Here is a 13,366-nt window from a genome sequence, read left to right on the forward strand (position 1 = left end):
ATTCAAAACCGAACCAAACATGAGGGTCCAATATATACATTTAACTATTTTAATTTTTTTTTATACTATATTTTTTTTATTTATACCATTTTTATTTAAGAGGTTTTTAAGGACATCAATTATATTAAAATGTTTTTTAGACATTCACTAACAGCAAATGAGATACACTTGTCAAATTCTGTTCAAATGAGAACTTTAAGATTCAAATAATAGTAGTAGAAGGATAAAAAAGATTGAAAGTGAATAATAAGATTCATGAATAAAAATGATAAAATATAAGAGTTTCTAAATGGATCTTTCTTCTAATTTTGGTTTGACGGGACTCTATAAGTTTATTGTTGTTTTGGGGCTAAATCCATCTAGAGGCACTTGTATTATATTATTTTTGTTCAAAAAGCCCTTATACTATTTTTTTGTTTTTCAGGTCCCTGTACTTGGTAAAATTCCGATTTTTAGGTCCTTTTGAGGGACTGGAGGAACAAAAAAATTGTAAGTAAAGGGACTGGAAAAAACCAAAAAAGGACTTAAAAATCAAAAATTATGTAAGTAGAGGGACTTGAAGAACAAAAAAAATAGTACGGAGATTTTTTGAACAAAAATGATATAGTATAAGAGCCTCTAGATGGATTTAGCCTTGTTTTGGGATGGTGGTGGGGCGGTACATATTTTCTCTCTCTCATCCAATCAGGTAACATTACACATACACTTGTAACACTCCCATCGCACGTATCATTCTAAGAGCATCTCCAACAATGCTCTCTATTATAAAGAGCATCTTTAAATAAATAAAGAGCATCTTTAATAATAGAGAGTAAAAATTTAACCTCTACTCAATGGACTCTCTAAATTTATTTGTTTTTATAATTATATAATTTTTTTTTTAATTTTCAATTTATTTTTTTTATTATTATATTTGGTTGTTATTTTAAAAAATGATGGAATAATACACAATCACCAAATAAGAACAGAAGTAACAATCACTATGATTCGCCAACATTATATTTACTGAACAAACTCAGAAACATGAGACCTTTTCTGCTTTATCAATATTTTTATGCACTGAGAATAGTTTAAAGTCTACATAAAGAAACCAAGCAAGCAAAAAAAACTTTCCAGGAATGATTTAGATTTTTGGGTCTTGAAAATTTGTCTAAAATGGGAAGTAGTTTGTCATGCCAATCAAGAAATATAGAAAGAAAAATTTTGGAATATGAAGCTTTCATGTAGAAGACAATGAAAAAAGTCGAAAACAAGTGAGTTTTTCTCCTAAAAATAAGGAAGTAATGGAGAGGTAGTTAACAATTAATATTATACACGTGTTTTTTTTAAATACTAGTTTCGCATTACGTGCTATGCACGTGGCTCGTAACGTAACTCGTCAATGAACACATTAGTAAATTTATTTTAATTATATCAATTTTTTATTTTTAATTAATATTAAATTAGTTAAAAAAATTTATAAAAGTAAATATAATATATTTAGTTATTAATTTTTTTTAGTTTTGTAATAACCATAATTAGATAATTAACTATTGACCAAATATAATATTTTAATTTTGTAGTTCAATCAAACTAAAAGATAGGTATTCCTACTAATTTGGAGACAATTTAGTTATTTTTTAATTAGAGATAATTTAGGTACCTATTCTATTTAGGACTTTAATTACAATAGTGATTAATTAAATAACTAATTAGTTAATGACTGCATTACGTGCTATGCACGTGGCTCGTAACGTAACTCGTCAATGAACATATTAGTAAATTTATTATAATTATATCAATTTTTATTTATAATTAATATTAAATTAGTTAAGAATTTTTATAAAAGTAAATATAATATATTCAGTTATTAATTTTTTTTTAGTTTTGTAATAACCATAATTAGATAATTAACTATTGACCAAATATAGTATTTTAATTTTGTAGTTCAATCAAACTAAAAGATAGGTAGTCCTACTAATTTGGAGACAATTTAGTTATTTTTTAATTAGAGATAATTTAGGTACTTATTCTATTTAGGACTTTAATTACAATAGTGATTAATTAAATAACTAATTAGTTAATGACTATAAAACCTTTATTTAGTAATAAACTGAAAAGGATTATTCAGTAAATTTGCCTGTCCCCCCCCATCTGTGCTTTTATATATAGTATAGATAAAGAGTTGGGTTTGGCTTTCTATGCTTTTATTATGACAATTTCTCCTTTTAAAAATATACTTGTAAATTGAAAATGACTTTAATTTATTTATATTTTTTATAAATAATGAAAGAACATAAAATTATTTCTAAATAAGCGTAGAAAGCACTAAAAATAAAATACAAACTTAGTTTATTTGATTCAAAACAAATAGACTAAAAAGGTAAATAAAATGTAAGAATTTTTTATTTGATTTGTTCTATTTATCTTCGTTTATTTCGCAAATAAATTATCCAACTTTGTCATGAAAGTAATATATTTGAATTTTCATTATTTTAAATTATTTAATAAAAATATTATTGTTATTGATAATTTTAAATGAATTAAAAATAAAAGAAATTGAATTTTGCACTCCACTTATTAATAATTGCTCTCCAATTTCGCACTTTTCAATTGTTAATGATTTTACTATCCTTTTTTAAAACTATTTCTCTTTTACTAAATGTCATGTAATTATTTTCTCGAATACAGTATAATTTCGGTAACTCTTTGATTTCACATAAAAGAATCTGGGAATAACATAATTTTATTTAATAAATACTAACTTTTAGTTACAAACAATTTTGTTTACTTTTCATTCATTTTCATTTTTTAATCTTATAAACTCATATGTTAAAATAATAATTTATTTTATATTTTTTAAAATGAATCAACTAAACGACAATACACTTTTTTTTATAAAAACACTCCATATACATAGCATAATATAATATTTTGTTAATTTACATAAAACATATATATAATTTTTTAATATTTTAGGAAATAAATTGTTTGTTCTCTTTATATGCACCCATAATTTTGGACAAATGATATATAAATTTTCATACAACTTCAAAAATATAAAATTATATATAAGCCACAAACAATTATAAAATGCATAAAAACTTTTAAACATTTGAAATAAAAATACAATACATTTATTTATAATTTTATAAAAAAAAACATAAACTAATCATAAGAAAAATGAAGTGCCATAATTTTATAGTATCAATGATTACATCCTTTTTCATAGCAGTGAATTGTACAAAAAAATTAGAGGTCAAAATGTAATATACGTATTTCTCTAAATAGATATATCAAAATAAAATAAAATAATTAAGGGTAACAAAGTCATTCAAAAGTAGGGATAATTACTAAAAAAAAAACTAAGGTAAGGCCTAACTAACTAAGTCCCTTGTTACATTTTAAAAATATAAAATTTCCCCCGGGCGTTTGCTCAAATTCACTAATACCCCCCTCCGTCAGTTATTGGTATTAGTTGATTTAATTAAAGGATCAAACTGCTTAAAATAAGGTTCATTTTAATCTCCGAACTAATTTTTCTATCATAGAACTTCAAAGAATCATAAAAATCAAAATAAAATCTAAAAAATTATTTATAATTATATTTAAAATCATAATTTATCAACTATAATTTTATTTTATTTTAAATTTACATATTCTTTTAACAATAATAATAATAATACTTATTATTATTATTATTTAAAACATTATAAAATTAGGAGTTGATTTTGGAAAAATAATATTTATTTTTTATTTATAGGTTGACTATTAATTTATTTGTACTAAATAATTATAAAAATATATATTTTTTGAATCTTATGTATTAATAATTTTCTACAAAGAAATTGATTATTAACGTACTAAATAAAGAATAAATTCTCAATTTTTAAAAAAGTCAACTTATAATTTAATAATTTTTTAAAGTTAATTTGATTTTTATAATTTTTTTGAAGTTAAGTGAAGAAAAATAAGTTTAAAGTTTAAATGAATATTATTTTAAACAATTTGATCCTTTGACTAAGTAAACTAACATCATTAACTAACGAAGGGGAGTGTTAGTGAATTTGAGCAAATGTTAAGGGATAAATTTTATATTTTTAAAACGTGAGGAAGGACTTAATTAGTTAGGTCTTATTTCAGGAGGGGTTTTAGTAATTATCCCTGAAAATTAAGAAAGGAAAATTGGAGTATATATAATATAATGAACGAAGGATCAGTTTACCCACTCAACTTGGCATAAAGTATCAAAAACGTCCAAATTGACAAAAAGAGATCACTTTTACCCTGAACTTGGCAAAATCGGGTTAAAAACCCCCTCCCCACTCTCACCTAAGAAAGTGAGATAGACTCTCCGGTTTTCAAAAGTAGTTTTTTAAGGTAGTTTTTAATAGAAAAAGGTTTAGAATGGTCCTAATTTTTGTTTAATGTTAAAAATTAAAAAAAAAAAACAATTGAATCGTTTTAATTTAAAACTTAAAATAACAAATTAACACTCCAAAATTTATATATATAACAATTTAACACATAAGTTTTATTCATATAACAAATTAACCCTCAATATTATTATTATTTTTTAAAAACTAAAATTTTAATAAAAAAATTAATTTCTTTTTAAATTAGAAATAGACCTATGGGTCTGATTTGATGATCTGACCCGTGGGTCTGATTTTATGAACAGACCCGTGGGTCTGATTTGAGGAACAGACCTGTGTTCTGTTCATCAAATAGATGAACAATGTTCATCAAAAATTTAATGAACATACCCGTGGGTATGTTCATCAAATTGATGAACAAATCCAGATGGGTATGTCCATCGTGCTCCTCGTCAAAACGAGGAGCAGATCTGCTCCTCGTTTTCGCGAGGAGCACTGCTCTTGGCCTGAGGAGCAAATCGCTCCTCAGGCGAGGTACGCGAGGAGCGGAGCTGCTGCTCCGGAGCAACAGCTCATCTCCGGCGAGGAGGCTATTCCTCCTCGCCGTAGTTGGAAAAAAATTTAATTTTTTTTAGAAAAAAGTTCAAAAAAGCCCTTAGAGTAATTAGAGTTTAACTATGATTAATTAGTGTTTAAATATAATTAATTAGAGTAGATTATAATTAATTAGAATCTCACTCTCCAATGAAGGTGCCACGTCAGTATAGGGGTATTTTTGTACCGGTTTTGTTAAGTTCAGGGTAAAAGTGATCCGATTTTCTCAATTTGGACGTTTTTGATATTTTGTGTCAAGTTGAGGGGGTAAAGTGATCCTTCGTTCATAGTATAATTGGGTGGAGTGTAAAAATTTCCACCTTTAAATCTTTAGGCGTGCTAGTGAGCAGCTGGCGGAGTGGTCCTCTCCGCTTTGTGCTGGTAGGGATCTTAGACGAACGAGTCTTGATGTGGTAGCTTCTACTACTGTTGCTCATTAGTTTCCTCCTCATCAAATTTTTTTTAGGGTCCGTTTGAATAAAGATGGATTCGAATTTGAATTTGGATTTGGATTTAGATTTGAGCCAAATTCTTTGTTTAGATTGTAAAATTTATTGGATTTTTTAAGCCAAATTGTTGTAAAACAAAGCAATCTCTTTATTAATGTGAAAAAGATTACAGAGAAAATAACTGCTGATTCCTTTTATAAGTGAAGGAGAAGCAGTTATTTTAGAAACAAAACAGAAAAAGAACTAATCTGTTACAAAGCAGTTGTTGATCAAATACACATGCTCCTTGCTGATATGCCACATCAGCAACATGCTCCTCATGCTGAGAAGATCAGAATGCCAGCTCATGAATCCAAGTCAGAGAGGAATCCATTGCTTCAAGAAGAATCCAATGCTGCAACAACTAGAATGATCTTGAGCTAATCTTGAAATCCACCAATGCACAATGCTGCTGTACTTGAATAACTGTATGACCCCCCCCCCCCCCCTCAAGCTGGAGCATAGATGTCCAATATGCCCAGCTTGGAAATGGAGTAAGTAAAAGAAGCCGGTGGCAATGGTTTAGTCAGACAATCTGCCAACTGTTTAGAAGTATGAACAGGTAAGAGATGAATAAGACCCTGAGCCAGTTTTTCTCTTATCAAATGACAGTCAATGTCAATGTGTTTTGAACGTTCATGGTAAACTGGATTGTGAGCTAATTGAATAGCTGATTGGTTATCACAAAACAACTGAGCAGGTGTTGTTTGAGGAAGAGAAAAATCATGCAGAAGATACTTGATCCATTGAAGTTCACAAGTCAACACAGCCAATGCTCTATATTCAGCTTCAGAGATGCTTCTGGACACTGTACTCTGCTTTTTTGATCTCCAAGAGATTAAGGAGTTGCCTAGAAATACACAATATCGAGATATGGATCTTCTTGTGTCAAGACATGCTGCTCAGTCTGAATTAGAGAAGGCTTTCAGACTCAAATCAGAAGTTGCAGAAAAGAACAATCCTTTGGCAGGAGCAGACTTCAAGTACCTCAGTACTCTATGAGCAGCAACTAAATGTATAGTAGTAGGACAGTCCAAAAATTGTGACAATTGTTGGACTGCAAATGATAGATCTGGCCTTGTAACACATAAGTACAATAACTTGCCTATTAACTGTCTGAACTCAGTATTGTTTTGTAATAAAGGACCATCTTCTTTATGCAATCTCTTTGAATTTACCATGGGTGTAGGCACAGGCTTTGCATGAATAAACCCCATATCAAAAAGTAAATCCAAAGCATACTTTCTTTGACACAAAGTAATGCCTTTCTGAAATCTTGCAACCTCAAGACCAAGAAAGTATTTGAGTTGACCAAGGTCCTTAATGCTAAAAGTAGCATGTAAAAAGGACTTTATATTATCAATAGCAGCTAAATCATTGCCTGTTACTATCAAATCATCAACATAAACCAACAATGCTGTGAAATGAGCACCTGTTCTTTTGATAAAAAGAGAAGGATCTGCTACTGAAACCTTGAATCCCTGAGCAATGAGAGCAGCAGAAAGCTTTGCATTCCATTGTCTGCTAGCTTGCTTTAACCCATAGAGGGACTTTTGCAACTTACAGACTTTATTAGGACCAACAGAAGCAAATCCAGGTGGAATAGTCATGTAAACATCCTCTTGCAAATCTCCATGGAGAAATGCATTATTTATATCAAGTTGCTGCAAATGCCAATTGTTGACTGTAGCTAAAGCAAGCATGGTCCTCACTGTGGTCATTTTAACAACTGGTGAGAAAGTGTCTAAGTAGTCTAATCCCTCTTGTTGATTGTACCCCTTTGCAACAAGCCTTGCTTTATACCTTTCTATACTTCCATCTGATTTAAACTTTGTTTTGTACACCCATTTGCAAGCTATGGGTTCCTTGCCTTGTGGTAAATCTGTGACAATCCAGGTTTTGTTCCTCTCTAAGGCTTGCAGCTCAGTTTCCATTGCATCTTTCCAGCAATCATATTTGATAGCCTGATTAAAAGTCTTTGGCTCAACTGTTGATGTAATATTCAGAGCAAACTGTCTATGAGCAGGAGATAAATGAGCATATGATAAAACATTGGATATGATATGTGGACTTGTGGTAGGTTTTTGAAGAGAAGATGGAAGAGAATAGGTGTAGTCTTTTAGATAAGAAGGGATTTGTTTTTGTCTTGTTGATTTTCTCAATTCTGGAAAATCATTATTGGTGAATAAAGACTCTGTGGTGTTGGGAGGTAAAGGAGAAGGATTTGATCTCCAGGGTGAAGAAGGAGGTGAGGTATTTAAAGAAGCATCTGGACTAGGTGGCAAAGAACTTTGATGTTCTGGTAAGTAAAGATCATAGTCCAGATGTTGAGGTGTTTGTGAAGTGGTAGGTTGAGGATTAGAGTTATAAGGAAATATATGCTCATAAAAAATGACATTTCTTGAAACCAAAATCTCCTGTGAACTCAAACAATACATAATATACCCCTTTGTTGATTTTGGCAAGTAGAATACATTTCAAAGCCCTTGTATCAAACTTTGATCTGTTAACTCTAATTGTGCTTGCATAACTAAGACTTCCAAAGACTCTTAAATGATTCAAAACAGGCATTTTATCATATAGCAGCTCATATGGTGTCTTGTTCTTAATGACAGAAGATGATGTTCTGTTAATAAGATATGCAGCATGCTGAACACAGTAGCTCCAGATATTGATGTCAAGAGAAGCTTGAAATTTGAGAGCTCTTGCTATGTTTAGGATATGCTGGTGTTTTCTTTCAACTATGCCATTTTGCTGTGGGGTATATACACAGGTTGTCTGATGTTCAATGCCATGAGTTGAATAGAAAGCATTATCCATAAACTCTAGACCATTGTCTGATCTAATCACCTTTATTTGTTTTGAAAACTGAGTTTTGACATAGTTAACAAAATTAGACATTATAGTCCTTGTTTCTGATTTATGCTTCATCAGAAACAACTAGGTGAAACGAGAGTGATCATCAACTAATGTGAGAAAATAGTGAAAGCCATTGATAGAAGCTGTTGATACTGGACCCCAAATATCTACATGTATCAAATCAAAAGTAGATTCATATGTTGAAGTACTTACAGGGAAGGATAATTTCCTTTGTTTGGCATAATGGCACACATCACATGCCCCTTTTATTGAATCTACAATAGAAGAATCAATTCTCTGCATACATTTCAACACTTTTGAAGATAAGTGGCCAAGTTTATAATGCCATACATTGTCAGAAATGTTAACTGCAACATTATTTACTCTAACTGCATCCTTAGGTAGCCTGCAAATTTCTTTCTTTTGGAGCAGTAAGTACAATCCTTCACTCTTCTTAGCTAATCCAATCCTCTTCCAGGATTGAAGATTCTGGATGAAACAGGAATCATGATGGACAATCAGACAAACTTCTCTATTATCAGTCAATTTACTGGCTGATATAAGATTGAAGTTGAAAGTAGGCACATATAACACATGACTTAAGGTCAGATCATCATTTAGCTTCACAGAACCTATATGTGTAATTGGTATGAGTTCTCCATTTGGTAGTTTAACATTGACATTACAAACTGGTTTTGAATCAGTAAAGTAATCAAAATTGCAGAGAATGTGGTCTGTAACACCAGTATCTAAGATCCAAACATTCCTATATGTTTTTTATACTGTTTTGGCAAGAACAAACAATACCTGGTTTTCCAGGCTGAGGTCTGAAATTTGAAATGAGAGAGTTGACATGTGAGTTATCATTTGAGCTGTGTGGCTGGATCAGTGCCATGATCTTCTGGTATTGCTCTGGTGTAAAATGATAAACATCACTTATAGAAGAACCTGTATTAACATTGTCAGCAAAATTTGAACTTCCTTGCATAGGATAGTTCCTGTGACCATTATAGTCAGAATTCATTGTCTCAATGTTCATTTCCTGTGTCCTTGTGTCAACACAATTCACTGGATTTGACTGAGATCCTTCTCCTTTATATTTTGATTGGTAGCCAGGTGGGAATCCATGTTTTCTATAGCAAATATCCACTGTATGTCCTGAATATCCACAATGTGAACATAATTTGAGCTTGTTTGATTGAAAATTCCCATATCCAGGTTTCTTGTAAGGTCCTCTGTAGAAAGGAGTTCCTCTTCCTCTAACATAGTTGACATTTGACTCATAGGTTGAGCCTTGATCATCATCAAATGGACTGGAATTGAAATCAAATTGATTCTGAACCATGCCTTTTGCTGTAAAAGCATTCACCTCAGTGGATTGTTTTGGAGTCATTATCTGCCTCTCATGCAAGATAACTAATTAAAAAACTTTGTTGATATGAGGCAATGATTCACTCATTAAAATATGTGACCTGACTTGTGCAAAATTATCATTAAGCCCTTTCAAAAACCTTATCACTTAGTCATTGGAAAGATTACTCTTCATATTAACTAAAATTCCACATGAACATTTTGGAACACAACTGCAATTAGGTAATGGCCTCAGACTCTTTAATTCATCCCACAAAGTTTTCAAATGAGTGTAATACTCAGTGATTGAAAGTGTACCTTGCTGAAAAGTGAAAATCTCTTCCTGCAAATCTCCTATTCTGTAACTATCACCTTGAGAAAATCTATCTCTCAAATCATCCCAAATTTCAAGAGCAGTATCCAAACACGAAATACTCTCTGCTATTGTAGAAGAAACAACACGATATAGCCAAGACATGACCATAGTATTACACCTTTCCCATATTTTAAAGCTAGCATCATCTAAACTTGAAATTGTTCTTTGAGATCAGAGACATTCTCATAGACCTACACCACTTGTGATAATTTCCACCATTCAATAAGGCTGAAACAAGCACCAGAGAGGGATTCTCACCTGGATGCATAAAGTAAGGGCTCGACATGACTTCTTCTTGCCTAAAAGCCATTTTCTTGTTGAAAATGCAGATTTAAAGATCAAATTTTAATCAATAAAAGAGATATGAACTCTGAAAGAGAAATAAAACCTCAAGATTTGAGGAAAAACAGGAGAAGATCTCAAGATTTCATGGATTAAAGTTGTTTGGCAGCTAAGAAAGAACGAGAAAATGAAGGAAAATAAGAGCAAAAAGCTCTGATACCATGTTGTAAAACAAAGCAATCTCTTTATTGATGTGAAAAAGATTACAGAGAAAATAACTGTTGATTCCTTTTATAAGTGAAGGAGAAGCAGTTATTTTAGAAACAAAACAGAAAAAGAATCTAATCTGTTACAAAGCAGTTGTTGATCAAATACACATGCTCCTTGCTGATATGCCACATCAGCAACATGCTCCTCATGCTGAGAAGATCAGAATGCCAGCTCATGAATCCAAGTCAGAGAGGAATTCAATGCTTCAAGAAGAATCCAATGCTGCAACAACTAGACTGATCTTGAGCTAAACTTGAAATCCACCAATGCACAATGCTGCTGCACTTGAATAACTGTATGACAAATCTTTTGTTTCGATTGTAAAATTTGTTGAATTTGGATTTGAGTCAAATTCAAATTAATTGTAACACATACAAAGTTGAGGATTTAAAATAACTCCTACAACCCATAGATTTCAAAAAAAATCTCATTATCTTTATTATATTAAAAATTTACTGATTGAATTAGTTCAGTCGAAAATCGACTGTAACCCGATTCGAATTGAGAAGAAATTGAAAATTTTATCCGGCCAATATTTTTCCGAATTGTTTTTTCGAAAAAATATTTTCCGGTGGAAGAGTGTTTCTTCCTTTCAAGATACCCGCCATCGCTGTCCGACGGTAATTTTTTCGGAAAATTATTTTTCTAAATTTTTTTCTGAAGGATTATGCTCCTCCTCTTTCGAGGCACCCTTTGCCGCCATCAGACGGAAATATTTTTTGAATTTTTTTAATCCACATATTTTGTTTGATATTTTTTTTTGAATTGGAGGATAATGTAATATCCCGTAAAATTTTAATTTATTTTTTTTGTAATTTCCGACGTGGTTCCGAGTGTTTTGAAATTATTCGAAATTGGTTGTCGGTTCAAGTTAGTTCATTGGGTTAGCCTTGGGCCCAAGAAAATTAATCAACTCCATTTGGCCCAAGGGAAATTGGCTTTATTTCCCGTTCGAAATAACACAGGTCTCGTTCGAGACCTGTGTTAATTCTCTTTGTTCTCGTTCGAGAACGTGGTTCTCGAACGAGAACAAAGGCCTTTTTGCTGGTCTCGTACGAGACCAGCAATGGGCCTTGCGGGGGGGGGGGGGGGGGGAGGGGTAGTTTGGAGATTTATTTCTCCGTTATGGAGCCTTTAAATGACGAAACTCCAACCCTAATCTCTTCTCCTTGCTGCAAGCTAACCCTAGCTGCCATTGTTCATCCAATTCTCTGAAGATTCGCTGATCAAAATCACTCTTGAAGTTTGCTGAAAATCAACGGTAAGTTGTTTTGAAATTTCAGATTTTACTTTCGAACGGCATTGCGTATTTCTGATCGTTCTCATTCGTTTCTAGATCGAAATCAAAACCGTTTGTTTTCAGACGATCTAGACTCGCGTACCTTCGATTCCCCACCTCATTTTCGTTGAACGGTACGCTATCGATCTCATTTCAATCGCCGGACAATTTCCGTTTTTGGAATTGCCTTACCTGTTCTTGATATTTGATGTTACTGCCGAATGGATTTGCTTGTTTGGCTGTGATTTTGTTATGTCAGTAATCAAGAATAGCCCGGAATGTTAGTTGTTAATTAACTAGAACGTTTGTTTCGGTTTGGTGTTATGGTATTCAACCTCGGCTCCATGAACGTGTTTCCTTGTTTCGTCGTCACTGTTACAATGGTTGTGAATTGAGTTATTGTTAGATTATGATTAAGGATATGGATTGATTGTAGTCTTGATTAATTGATTAAGTTTTGGGAGTTGAATTCTTGATTTAAAAGCATGAGGTTAGTTTAAAAATGGTGGAAATGGAGAGTTCATGCTTGGCGGGTTTGGTTGCCCTGTTTGAAATGAGAAGATGGCTAAATAGCCAACTTGATTATCAAATTATCTTGACTAAAACAAATGAGTTCCTTTAGTTATTATAAATTGAATCTGTGTAATAATAACTTTGAATTTAGATATGTTATAAATAATATATTTAAACGATGGGTATTTATAAATTAAGCTAATATAATTACTCGGATAATTATAATTAATTTCAAATTGGTTTAAATTGGCTAATTTACAATTTAGCCCCTAAATATTTTTAAAACTTATTTAATTAAGTTTTTGGGTAGTAACCTTATATTTTGTTTTAATTATAAACAAAAGCAATAAAATTAATTTTGGATATCAATTTGGCAAAAGTACAATTTAGTCCCTAATTGGCAAAAGTACAGTTTAGTCCCTAATTGGCTAAAGTACAATTTAGTCTCTAAATTTTATTAAACTTAAAATGAGTAGATTTTTGGGTTACTTAAAATTGAAGTTATTGAGTTCCGTTTTTAAAATGGATTATTATTTCATTGAATTGTTTTCTAAATATAAACTCGGGTTTATAGTAATAAATGTTTTGAGTCGGGTTAGACTTGGTTCACCCGACAAGTGAGGTTAGCTTGGTAGTTAATGATAACTCGATTAACCCACTATTTGGAAATTTAATTATTATTTAAAGATTATTAAATAATATTTATAAATTAGATTTTAAAGCGAGAACTCAATAGACTTATATTTATTGGGCTTTATTACCTAATGGGTATTTTTGTGTGTTCTGGCTTGTATTATTCCGACGTGTTATTTGTGCTATTCCTATGTGGTGTCTAGTACTCTCTAGAGTTAGGGTCTGTTTTTAATAATTATTTTATTTGTCTAGATCCGTCTATTGTTCGTGCTCCAGAGGGGAACCAGGATTAGTTACTTGCCGGTATTCATGTGGATTAGCAAACAGTGAGTTTGTACTTACTATTTACCGCTTTATTAAGTAAATT

This window comes from Mercurialis annua, linkage group LG3 (genome assembly GCF_937616625.2).
Source record: "Mercurialis annua linkage group LG3, ddMerAnnu1.2, whole genome shotgun sequence".
In the NCBI taxonomy this organism is placed as follows: domain Eukaryota; kingdom Viridiplantae; phylum Streptophyta; class Magnoliopsida; order Malpighiales; family Euphorbiaceae; genus Mercurialis; species Mercurialis annua.